Raw genomic sequence first — 13858 nt, 5'->3', positions numbered from 1 at the left:
TCTTCTGTTCTTTTCAAATAATTGCATTATTTGTTCAAGTATAATTCATGAGATCATCAAAGTCATTCTGTACAGAGCTCAGCCAATAATGCCAAAGTAAACTACTATCCCAAAATGTATTGTAATAACAATGCACTTAGGCTTTTAAGAAAATTCCACCCACTGCCATATCTAGACCCCTTTGTTCTTCAGCACTTATTATTTCTGAGCTGTAGGTATGAACCAAAAAGAAAAAAAAATCAAAATATTCAGCTATATTTGCTTTCTGATTTATATATGGAAGCATGGTTTTCTGTCTTATTGTAATGATATTTAACAGAATCTTTCATGGTACTTAATAAATAACTGGAGCAGCCTATAATTTATCTTAAGCTATAATAGCTCATATTGTCTCAATTTAAGCACAAGTTAATGAGGATTAGCAGAATAACTGATGAGATACACACACATATCAATACATGTAATCACTTTTATTCTGTTTTTAACTTGCTATGCCAATAAGAATTTTTCATTTGACCTGTAAAATGCAAATACATTTTCAATTCTATTACAGAGATAAAGATTTGAGAAGCAAAGTCCAAAATGACTCCTGACTATCAAAGTAGGAAACCTAGGCAAATTTCACTTATAGTAACAAACAATGTGGAAAAAGGAATATTGTACAATTAGCTCCTTTCCTTTCAAAAATTAAATATACCAGTCCAATGTGTTGCTTCCAACATAGTTGTATGGACGCCCAAAGCCACTATCATTCCTCTAATTATTCTTTTGTTTGTTTTAGTGTAGATTTTTGTGTGATTAGTAAAGCAGTGCCTGCTCCTGGCAAAAAATATTTTTCTATACTTAAAAGTAAAATTCCCATAATCCCAGTATTCCCCCAAAACAAATGTTCACATCTTATTTAAGCCTTTTTATATATGCAAATGTCAGTTCTTCCTTCATAATATTACATTCTGTATTTTTCACTTATTTCATCAACATTTTCTAAACTTATTTTCAAAATCTTTCAATATCATGATTATATACCATAATTGAATCACTCTATTATTGGCCAAATAGATTCTTTTTTTCTATTAAACTACTACAAATGGCATTTTAATGAAACTGTGTATTTCTGATTAATTACATGGAATTAATTCCTAGAAGTGATATTACTGAAACAAAGGAAACATTTTTAAGGCTTTGGATACACACAGTGGAAATCTGTTTGTTTTGTTTTGTTTTTAGTTTTACCTGTCCAGAGTCCTTTTTCCCTTCTGCTGGTAAGAGTGCCTTGATTTTCCTTTGAATGTGTTCTTGATAGGACTGCCCAGTGATTCACTGACTAAAGTGTAGGCATAAAACCTAAGCTAGGTCATATTTCTCATTCCAGGAATCTGGTTCTGGAGCAAACTGATACATTGACAGAAAAGGACTGATGCTCATTTATCCCAGTGATGGTACCTGGCAAAGATTTCATCACCTTCTCTTGTGATTTCTGTAGCTACTCTGTTTCCTCTCCTTTGATTCTGTAAGCTACCAAATACCTTCCTTTGGGGTGGATCTTATTTAAGTTAGCCATAATTAATTTCTGTAGTATGCAACAGAAGAATTCTGTAAACACCAATGAAGAGCCTTACCAGAAATTTAGGAGAAACAGGTTTTGTTAAATGAGCCAAACTTCACTTGTAATCTTTGCTACTTTGATGAGCTAAAAAGTACTATCATTTAAAAATTTGTTCCTTTACTTTTGAAGTTAAAATTTTAGATGCTTATTAACCTTATATATTTCTGTTTTATAAATTATGATTTGTCCTTTTTTCTACTGGTATACTTATAATTTTTAGTAGCCAATAACTATGCCTATTGCTCCCCAAATATGGTCAAGGCACTAGGGAAAATGATGAACATAAATCTCTCTTTTCAAGAAGTTTTCAGGTGATAAAGGGAATAGATATAAGCCAGGAATCACAATATTTTGAGGTAAGTCCTCTAACAAGAAAACACCGAAAGGTTTTTGTAACAGTGAATATGAAACTGTTATTAGCAATATGTGTTCAAAATATTTTCTTGGTTTATTTTTGGCTTCTGACTTGAAACTGTTAAATTTTACAAGGTCATATCTTTATATTTGTCCCATTATATTTGTGTTTGTGAAGTTTTTATTTTCTTCTAACTTGATTCAGAATTTCTTTATAGTAACCCTTCATTTCATCTGTCACTTATTCTGGAATGTGGTGTGAGATAGGGAGTGTATATTTTTCACATTCCATTATTCCGTTTGCTATTCCATAGGAACTTTAGAATCTCTAAATCTTACAATAATCTCTTTGGCTTTTAATTTGGATTATCTAGATATGTGAATATCTATATATGTGTATACATGTATGTAATACTATTATCATTTTACAGACACAGAAACTAAAGTAGTGATGGGCTAGGCTATGGTAGGAACTCACCAGCACTCTGGCACAGACAAATGTAGAGTGGAGTCTATTATTAGATCATATTCCCTATTCATAATGAATTGGGTACATTTAGTGTAATTTTTCTTGTCTAATAGCATTTACATTATAACTAATTGTTTACAACCAAACTATTTCTGACCATTGTTTTTGACTGCTAAGTGCTAAGGACCCTGGGGAAAATCACCCACACATTTTATTGTCCTGTAAAGAACTGATTCAGCCCTGATGTAATCTATGTATGTCATGAAAAAACTTCATACTCAAAGACCAAACAAAATGCTAAGTGCAATAACTAACTCAAAACCAAGTGTCTCTTCACACCACTGTGGAAGCTGTTTTCTGATGGAGTCTGGCAGGAGGGTTTTTTTTTTTCTTTTTGAGTGAGGAAAGTACTAATTCTTTAAAGTCCTCTCCCTATCCGTACAAGTTCCCCTTTCCGCCTGCTTTTTTGTTTGTATTTTTTTTGTTTTGTTTTGTTTTACGCTAACTTAGAGCAGTAGCTCTTAAGCTTTTCTTAACATTTTTTCCTTACTATGGAACATTCGAGAATGCAAAAAGCTTGCAAACAATTTTGGCATTTCTTAGAGTCCCTACAGCTCACCTATTGATCCCTTTGAGGCCCACAGACCTTTGGAAATAAAAAAAAAAATCCTATGCTAGAGACATAAATATTTAAAAGGAATTCCATAGACACAACAGCTGAATAAAGTACAAATATTTTACATGCAAACTTACCTCTAGCCCTATAAATCTTAGATGACATCTCTAAATGCAATCCAATTTATCATTTTCTTGATCCCAACATAATATTAATATAATGCAGTATTATGTCAGATATTAAAACATTTAGATGTACAAATTGGTAGATACAGTCATTCTTAACATTACTATTTTACAAAATACAGAGCTGTTTAATGGGCAACTGACATGGAGTGAATGAACTTACACACCTAGTAGTTGACAAGGGGTGTTTCTAGATCTGGCTCTACTTTCAACTGACTTTAGGCAATTATCAACTTCCGGGAGTACAGTTCTTCCTTATACCTAGTGGAGGTTGGACTGATGACCTGGATTCTTCCCAGGTCTAAATATCTGATTCTTGCTTAGCTCTCACCCAACATTTTTATAATCACCCAGAACTGGCTTGTGTGCAAGGTATGATAACTGCTGGTTGGTTTCCTTGCCTTTTTTTTTTTTAATTTTTTTAACGTTTTTTATTTATTTTTGAGACAGAGAGAGACAGAGCATGAACGGGGCAGGGGCAGAGAGAGAGGGAGACACAGAATCGGAAGCAGGCTCCAGGCTCTGAGCCATCAGCCCAGAGCCCGACGCGGGGCTCGAACTCAGGGACCGCGAGATCGTGACCCGAGCCGAAGTCGGCTGCTCAACTGACTGAGCCACCCAGGCACCCCTCCTTGCCTTTTTAAAATGAGTTTTGCATTTGGGCCAGAACAGAGCAAAACCAGGCAAAAAAGGTAAAGGTGTGGGCTGGTAATATATACGTTCTTAAATCTAGATAAACAAAATATTGAGATAGTATTATCAGGAGACTTTTTCCCATCTCCTAAAATTAGATTGTTAACAGCAATCTTGAAGATTTTTCTTAAATGATGAAAATCCACTCAGAAATGACTGTTAGTACTGTGTCAGCACTAATATCTTGTCATAATAGAACTTGTGACTAAGTTGGCATTAGTTCATTATATAGTATGGTTTCTTGGGCATACAATTTCAGCCTTTCTCCAATATGAAAAAATTGTTCATGAACCAATTTTTGAAAGTCAAGCTAGATTCTTGACTTTCTATATATGAGGGTCAAAACAAAAATAGCAAGTCTTTGGAGATGTAACCTCAAGGCTCTAAAGAAAATAACTACATGGAAAGCACAAAAAGTGAAACTGGAATTATAGCTGCACACTGTTTTATGCATAATAGAACTTGGGAAAATATCACAAAGTTTCATCTATAATTGGACTGATTGGACGACCACATTGATTTTGAATTAAAGACAAACTTATTTTGAAATTTTTGAAGTATTTTGCCATTTCTTATTGGAGAATCAGATTATGAGTCTTTTTTCTGATGCAAATACATTAGGGAAACTTTGACCTCAGATGCTAGGATTTTTTATCAACTTTCACAGAGGTACATGAATATGTCACTCTCAATTTGGAAGAAGTTTTCTCATTAAAATTATGCTTTGGGATCTTTCCTTACTACTTCTAATTCACTCATCTCCTTTAAATGAGGTTATGTAGATTTGATCTTGGGTACTTAACAAATGTCTTTTAAGATGTTGTTAATTTGAAATAAATTTGTTAAAGAATGTTTCCCATTTTAGTTCCTCTGAAAAATATAATTTGATTTTAAAGAATTTTTAAAGGACAGATAATTCTGTCATTTCATTGCTTAACCATCTTTGAACCCCTCTCTTACCTTTAACCTTCCTCATATAGTGCTGTTATTGTTCGGATCTATCAACTCAGGAGTAACATGTATTAGATTATCACCACTATTACTTTCCAGTTCTTAGATTAATTCGAGTATATTTGTGTAGGTGTGGGGGTAGGTGTGTATTAATTGGAAAGAAAATAAGATGTGAAGAGACTGGACCATGGGGTGGAGATTTAGAAAAAAATAGATCAGTAGGACAGAGAAATATTCCTCAAGCTTTTTTACTTATTATATTTTTTGTTTATGATCTATTTCACTCCAGTAAAATACAAGCTTCATGAAGGCAAGGGTCTTTGTCTGATTTATTTTCTAATATAGTCAAAGCAACTAGAACAGTGTCTTGCACCTAGTAGGAACACAGTACAATTTGTTAAGTTTTAAGTGAATAAACCAGTTTCATAATTAGGATGAACTTTTGTCTTATAAAGTACCTTTTTCATCATTCAGGTTCAGTTGGTTAATTTGTTTCTAATGCAAGGTGGCTACATTCCTCCTGAGAGTGGTTCCAGTATACGTGTGTGTGTGTGTGTGTGTGTGTGTGTGTGTGTGTGAGAGAGAGAGAGAGAGAGAGATAATGCAGTGAATTTCTGATAAACTAATTGGCTGAGGTATTTAATTCCCCAAAATATGTTAGTTTTCAATAGAAAACAGTAATTTCATTACTGAAATGAAAACAAATTATTATTAATAAAATTAAATAAACCTCACTATCTTACCTAATAATGTAGAAACTCTAATCATGACTCTTTTGGACAAATCAAATATGTTTATTTAATAAGATCATGGTGTTTTTGCATTGCTATTTATAGTAAATGGGATCTTTTTAGAAAAGTTATGCAGTGTTGAAATTAAAATCTGGCATAGGTCAAAAAGTGAATTTACTGGCCTAGAGTCTTGACAAGTTGACATTTACCTAAGTTACTAAAATCCATGTGAAAAACATGGCAGTCTGAGCTCATGGGCTGCCCTGCAGCAAAACAAGTCAAAACTGAAGTGAATTTGCAGAAGTGGCAGAACCTGAATCGCTTGTATAAACTAAGTGGCCAGCACTATTACCTCCTGTAAGCCTCTCCCCCACCACACAAGCATCTCACATCATTTCTGCTTTCAGTCAAACACAGACCCTACTGTTTCATCCTAATATTTATGTTCTTTGATATATTTCTCGGCATTGGATTACATTTTCCCCTCATGGTTTAAAAAATGTATTTAATTATTTGGGGGGGGAATGTCCCCAAATAAAAGTGCCCCTGGTTAAAAACACACATGCACTCCTTAAAAATGAGTACAAAAGCTCTGTTTCTGTTTAAAGACTTGTGGCTTACCCCAATACATAATGCAGTGAATTTACAAGATGTTACTTGACAGCAATGTGAAAAACCACCTTCTCAGCTAAGTAGTTAAAATTTTCCTTAAAAGTTCTACTTTTATTACTGGTAACTTGGCTTTGATTTATCTTATTTTAAAATTATTAATAATTCATAATGCATTTTAATCCTCTCTCCCCCATATCAACCCACAGGGGAAAACAGTTCTACCACCTCATAGCATTGCATAAATGAAACACAAAGCTAAAATCAACTCCTTAATGTGCTTAAGAATCTTAATAAAGTCCCGAGAGTTACAACAACTAAAATATTGCAACTTTGAAATAATCACCTGGCAGCAGGTAGATTTGTGTTGAAACACAACAACCACAAGCTATACACTCTTGAATTATATCAGAAAACTCGTCTTTTAAACCACATGTGATGACTACTAAGGAGAAAATATTTACTACGAATTTTCTACTAACCCAAATGTAATGTATAAGTGTGTTCAACTACAGGTATTAAAAATTCCATTTGCAGTTCAGGAATTAAGTGATGAAAAATGTGGAACCATCTTCGGACACAAAACTAACATCACGGTTAGTTCACCAGTAAGTCATTCACCCTCTACACAATAATTTACATTACGAAATTGGATGAAAATGGAATCTTTACAATTAAAAACGTGAAGAGTGCTGACATTTTGGACAGCTCCCTCCTGATTTGTGTACAGTATTTCTAATTAGGTATCTTACTTTAGTTTTCTCTGCTTTACCAAATCAGAAATGAGCCCGACCAAAGTGGTTTCTGCTGTTTGGGTTGGGGTTTTATTTTTGTTGTGTTGTTGTGTTGTGTTTGGGGGCGACAGATTCTGCCAGTGAAAGAGATTAAGGAGCTACATAACAGGGAAAGTGCTGTTCTCAGTTCAAGATCCGGCTCCCTGTATTGAGCCAATTTATGTGATTCCAAAGATTCTAGCTGGCAAGCTGGGAGCTGCCCTCTCCACTTCCATCTCCCGCTGCAACCCCATCGCCTCTGTAAAGGACCACAGCCTCTCTCCATCTGCGTCAGCATGGGGACAGTTCCTTAGTGCCGAGATATTTCAGGAACTTTCCCTAGCAGAGACTCCTACCGAGACACAGGCCACATACAAAACAATCGCCAAGACTAAGTTTGTGCGTCCTGAAAGAGGGATGGAGAAACCACTACACCGAGCTACGGAGATTCGGACAGCCCAGCAGCACCAAACATTTACAGCAGCGCATAAAATCCGCCTTTTACAGAAAGGTTCGCAGCGAGGGTCCAACTCCCAATGGCTTTACAAAAAATAAATAAAAATAATTTAATATAAAACAAAAGCAGCGTCGGCACTGGAGGAAGCTGGGTACGTAAACCTAGTTACACTTCGTGGTCAACGTGCTCCAGGTCGGGTTGCCCAAATCGCAGCCGGCCGAACTTTCTCGGAGAACCGAGCCGCCCGCAGTCTGCAGCTGCCCCGGGTGCTGCAGGCCGCCGGGTCCCGACCCCGGAAGGTAGCCGGGCCAAGGCAGCCCCGGGAGGCAATGGCTCCACCTGGACGCGCATTCGAGCCCCGCCCCGCCCCGCTCCGGCGGCGCAGCGGGGTCGCGGACACCCGTGCCCCAAGCCGGCGCCGGCCAGAAGCAGCCTCTGACCGCCCCTCAAAGCAGGACTCTCTCCACCCCCAAATCTGCGCTCCCGAAAAGTGTAGCGAGCTTCCCACAAGGAGCGCCAGACAAAAAGCCGCCACTCCCCAAGCCTAGTTGCATCCCTCCTTTTCTTTGGTCCTTTTCTTGAGCGAGGCGGACTCAGGGTTACTTTCCCCTCCCCTCCGGTCCCTTTTGAAGTCCCCGGCGCAAAGTGGGACTTTGGGGAGCCTCGGTGAATGCGCCTGTCCCCTGGCGCGCCGGAACACAGCTCCCTCTTTTCATTAAGGCAGTAAAGTTCAATTTGCCCGGCTCTTTGCGAGCCATCGTGGACTTCCCCGTGCGTTCCGCGTGCTCTCCCTCCCGCTGAGCAGGGAGGCAAACCTATCCACTCCATCCCAGCCTCATTCCCTGAAGGACGCGGGTTCACGTCAGGGGACACCCACCGCGCTCCCTGCCAAGTGCCCCAAGGCGCGCGCCCACACACGCATGGACACACACAATGCCATCCCCGCGCTATCAAAGTGTGTCCGCGCCGAGGGGAGAACGCACGAACAGGAGTGGCACCGGCGCGGGCTTCAGCCTAGCCGTGCGTCCGGACTCGCTGTCCGGGTCCCAAACACCCTTGCCAGGATGCCCCGGGCACCACGAGCCTCGCAAGCCCCAAAGACAACACCGGCGGTCCCGGGGGCGCGCGGGCGCCGCCGGGCCGGATCTTACCCGAGGGGCGCGAGGTCTCCCGCCGCTTGGCTGGCCCGCGGGCCACAGGGACGCTGCAGCCGAGGTCCCGGAGATGCTGCTGCTCCGCTGCCGCTGCCCGGATCCCCGGTGCCAGCATCACTTCTCCGCCGCCTCCGCCTCCTCGTGCTCTGTTCTCTCGGCCGCCCCTCCCCGGCGGCCGCCTGCAGGACCGGCAGCGCCGGCGGCGCGGCGGGGTGGGCAGCAGCGGAGGCGGCGGCGGCGGCGGCGGCGGCGCCCGCACGAGCTCGCCCAGCTGCACCAGCTCGAGCAGCCGCGGCGGCAGCCGGAGCACTCGAGCCCGGCTGCGCTTCCCCGGCGAAGGCTCTGGCCTCGGCGACTGACAACGCCCGGCAGCCAATCGCTGCCTCGCCCCGCGCGGCGGGGGGAGACCAATCAGAGCGGAAGGCCCAAGGTTTTCCTCCGCCTTTGCTCAGCAGGCTTGTTTCCGGGAGCGGTGGCGTCGCTGCTGGGGTTTGGGATGGGGGAGGCGCGCGAGCGGCGCGGGGTGGGGGACTCCTGGCTTGGGAGCCCTAGGTGCTGCGAGATGGCCGGGCCCGCCCAGGTGGGCCTGGGGCGTTTTCGGACTGCCGGGAGCCCGTGATTTGGCCGCAAAGGGCGCCCCGGGGTGACTCTGTCCCCAGAGCCTCGGCCCGGACGTACAGCGTCTTGGCAGCCCCGTGTAGCGGTCGTGGGACCCAAGTACGACCCGCGTCGCGGGAGAACGGATCCCTGGAGGTGGTCGCCGCCTTGAAGGAATCACGCGAACAGTCACCAGACAGCGCCCCCGTCCTTCTCCCTTTGGCAGCTTTGGTAGCAGAAGAGTGGTACTCGTGAGCCTCCGAACCGCTCCAAATAGTAATCAGCCCAGAAGTGTGCCTGAGCTATGCAAGAGGCGCAGGGAGAAATGTTCTCAAAGTTGTAGGTAGAGTGGACCTTCCCGATCTTCCCTCCAAATAAACTCTCCCACCTTCCCACCATTCAACAAAACACCTCGAGAAGCAATGCAAAAAAGAGTTTAAAAAGACAACCTAGTTGGTTTGCCTTTTTTTTTTTTTTCTTTTTCTTTGGAGAATCACACACGAATGATACAAAATGTATGTGTGTGAGTGACACAAACACCAGATAAATGATGTCATTTAGGTTTAGCAAGGCAAGAAAAAGAAAACGGAGGTGGCAAAATCTTTTTTCTCACCACTCTTTCACAAAAACTGTAGTGGTCTTTCTTTGTGGAGTGTTTAAGTCCCTTCTGTGCAAATACATCGGAATGGTCCATGTTGCAGTAAAAAAACCAAAACAAAACAAAAAAGGAAGTTCTACATGAAGACTTGAATAGGTGTGGGTCTTTCCTCAAGTGAACTTTTCTTACTCCTCTCTTACAAGGTTGTCATGAAGGTCAAAAACCAAGTGCATGAATCAGCTACATGACTGTCTGACAAATAGTTGGAATCAGTATGTATTAGCTACGCTGCTGTTGTTTCTAATTATATTTTAAGTGATTTTTTTTTGCAATAATCACTCCTTTCTTCATTTACCTTCCTTTTAAGATAACTCCATGCATCCTGTGATTCCCAAAATAAACCCTGCCTAAATTTTTATGAGAAGGAAAATTTGATTGCAGAGGTATGTATTGCCATCTTTTAGTATACTGAAAATGTATGCATATCAGAACTATTTTTCCCAGTTTTCTTGTGCGCCTTCCCCCCCCCCCCCCCACGCTGCTCCACCTTCAGTCATTAAGCCAGTCTAATCTGGGAGCTAGACCATTTCTTCTTAAGGAACCAACTGTGCTAAAACAGGTATTGATGTTTATTTTTTAGGCCAAACCAAGAAATATGTACTACATCACAGTGAATTTTTAATCTAGAGAATGTTTTTAGTTGTTATTGTTTAGTTTTTTTAAATAATTATTTGTTATCATTTATTTTTGTTATTATTATTGTGTAACTAAAACTCAACACCCCCATCAACCACACGAGGTAGTCAATAACACAATGGAGTTGAAGTCTGGTAGAAAAAGAAAAAAAATAAATAAATGTTTTGTTCAAACTTCATGTGGAAAAGAGAGTTGGTATTTGCAAAATGCAGAAATATTAAAACTTAAATATTAAAATTAGAAAATTGTAATGGCAGTTAAGAAATATCTCTGATAGAAGGTAAGTTTAGAATTATGTTCAATCAGGGGCGCCTGGGTGGCTCAGTCGGTTAGGCGTCCGACTTCAGCTCAGGTCACCATCTCGCGGTCCGTGAGTTCGAGCCCCGCGTCGGGCTCTGGGTTGATGGCTCAGAGCCTGGAGCCTGCTTCCGATTCTGTGTCTCTCTCTCTCTGGCCCTCCCCTGTTCATGCTCTGTCTCTCTCTGTCTCAAAAATAAATAAACGTTAAAAAAATTAAAAAAAAAATAGAATTATGTTCAATCAAAAGACTAGTCTTGACCAAAGAATGTTAAATATTAAGATGTTACCAAACTTTGGAACATTGTGTGCTACTTAGAAACCCTGAGATGTGCATGTACAAATATTTACATAACTTTTGTAGCCACTTCTCTGTACCCTGACACATATACTATTTTTCAAGTATATTATTTTTTCATGTTATCTGGTATTGTGCAGTGTTAATCCTAAAAATATACAGGCCCTGCATTCCATATTCTTTAGTGATTAAGATCATCAAATGACTATATTACAGAAGCAAAAAAGTTAAAATCAGTAACATGCATACAGACATAAAGGTACTATCTCATAATGCTATGAATAATAGCAATATTCATTGCTATGAATATAGTGCGATGAATAAGCAGCTCTCAGCAAAACAAACCTGCACACTTAACAACCTACTAACAGTGGAAAACATGAAATATTTCAAATCTATACAGAAGAAAAATTAAGAAAAAAATTTAAAGTAGCTAAAAGAATCCCTGCTGATTCTGGTTTATGCATTCCTATGAATTTCAGGAGATGTGTTGGATAGAAAGTCTAATGTTATTTAATTATATGACCATTTTATTATCTAATTATGTTGAATTAAATAAATTATATTTACTTTTTTTTTTTTTTTTTGCCTACTTATATATGTCTGTTTTTCTCCTCATGCAGTGAGAGAACTCACTCATCTTGTTAGTGGAGGAAGAAATTTGGGCACTCCGTAAATCAATAACCACTTACTTATTCTTTATATACATAAAATAATTTCATATTAATTCATGCAAAAATCTATATCAAAAAATAGAAACTGAATACTTCATTGGAGTAGTTCTGACAAAAGCTAAATCTAGCAGGCAGAAAACTGGATGAAAAGGAAAGAAATCGGCCTAGTTTCAGATCTGGTTATGACTAGGTGATTGCAGGTCGGTCACTGAAACTTTCACAGAATTCCATATCTGTAGAATAGAGATTAACAACAAAATCAAATGTATAGCTGCCTTTCCCAGATGTGAGGATTGATTTATAATTGAAACTTCAAGCCACAATGTGGCTTGCTTCAGAAAAGCCCTTCCCAAAAGGTAGAGCACTGAACTTTAATGATGTAATTACCCTCTCTCCAATGGAGCTTACTTTAATTCTCACGATGGTCTATTCATCATGGATATGTGATACCTATTTCTACAGAGAAACATATTAAGTTCCAAAAAGGTTATTTTACCAATTTTGTGATAAATTGACTATCAGGTACATTCATTTATTTGTTGATGTTGTCCAAGAGGAATGTTTTTCCCATGGTTCCTTCACTATGCCACTTCCAATATGGTTGAAATGTGCAAGTTTAAAGGCTGGCACCTTAATTTAAATGAAGGACGACCCATCATTTAATATTGGATGTCAACTGAGCCTGGGATAAAGCTATTTCCCCAAATAATATAATCAATTAGAGAACTTTTAAACCACATAAAGTCTCTTTTCATATTTAAAATTCTAAACCATCTATAGCAATGGATATTGCCCATACTTATGTTAAAAGATGACTATTTAAATATTTTGTGTTAAAAGACTAAAACAAAATCAAGATTCAAAAACCCCAGAATGGATTGGATTCTATTTAGTTCATCACAACTAGTACAGTTTTTAAAAATATAAATATACTTTATACTAGGACCAGTTCTCTCTCTCTCTCTCTCTCTCTCTCTCTCACACACACACACACACACACACATAAATAGAATAAGGTCATTCATCAAAATTTTATAGGGAACAAAGACTCCAAACCAAACAAATGTTCAGATTCCTAACCCAATACTTTTCCAACCATATGATAACTTTCTCCTGAGATTTGGGAGATGTCGATATAGAGGGTGTCACTGAAACTGAGAGAATGTAAAAGATATCCAAGGATAAAATGTAGACAGATCAACAAGCCTAGGAGACCATTAATAATTAAGAGAAAGTAAGGATTTTGGGGGGTGGGGAGGGGGGAGGGATGGTGGCAAAATTTAATCTGAAATCTAGGAAGACAATAAAAAGTAATTTGTATTGTAGAATCCAAGGAAAGATAAGTTTGTTAAAAGACTGAAAGTTGAATTATATCAACTTAACTATAAGTATTGACAAGAGATCATGGATTAATTGAGATCCTGGTTTCTTTTGAAAGGACAGTTATGATAGGGGCATTAGGATGAAAACCATTGGTTCCACACAGAAAGAGTAGTCCAGTGGGTGTATTTTTATATTTTAGGAAAAAGTTATGCTATTTTAAGTTCAGTATTTTGAAAAGAAGTAGAGTCGATTTATGCAGAAGGCTACATAAAGAACTGCAGTGGACAAAGTCTTAAATTATTATTATTATTATTACTAAAACAAAATCATCTGCAGATATGCAATCCTTTAATGAGTATGTATGTTGTAGAAATCAAGCCATTATCAAAATTGAAGAAAAGATATTTATTTAAATACCCTATAGATTCCATCTTTTTCAATTTTTATGATTTGGAAGTAGGCTATTTGCTTGAATAAGAGAATCCAACCTCTTTTAATAAAGAGTTTCTTTTTTCCCTGTTAATCACTAAAGAGCAGCTGTATATTATATTGGTCCATTGTGCAGTAGAAAAATGGAAAGGAAACATGTACGTGTGTGTAAGTACGTGGGGGCTGTGTGGTAGGAGCAGTAGGAGCTGGGAAAAATAAGGAGAGGAGTAGAGTTTTCAAGTCATTTGTGTGGCAGTTCTCCATGGTTTCATTAATCAATGCTTCTTTCAGAATCCACTTAAAGCAGAGGACACTAAAAAAATTAATTTAAAAAAATTAATTACTTCT

The sequence above is a fragment of the Panthera tigris genome, chromosome C1, assembly GCF_018350195.1.
Source record: "Panthera tigris isolate Pti1 chromosome C1, P.tigris_Pti1_mat1.1, whole genome shotgun sequence".
Lineage (NCBI taxonomy): Eukaryota > Metazoa > Chordata > Mammalia > Carnivora > Felidae > Panthera > Panthera tigris.
Note: the sequence above shows the minus strand (reverse complement) of the source record.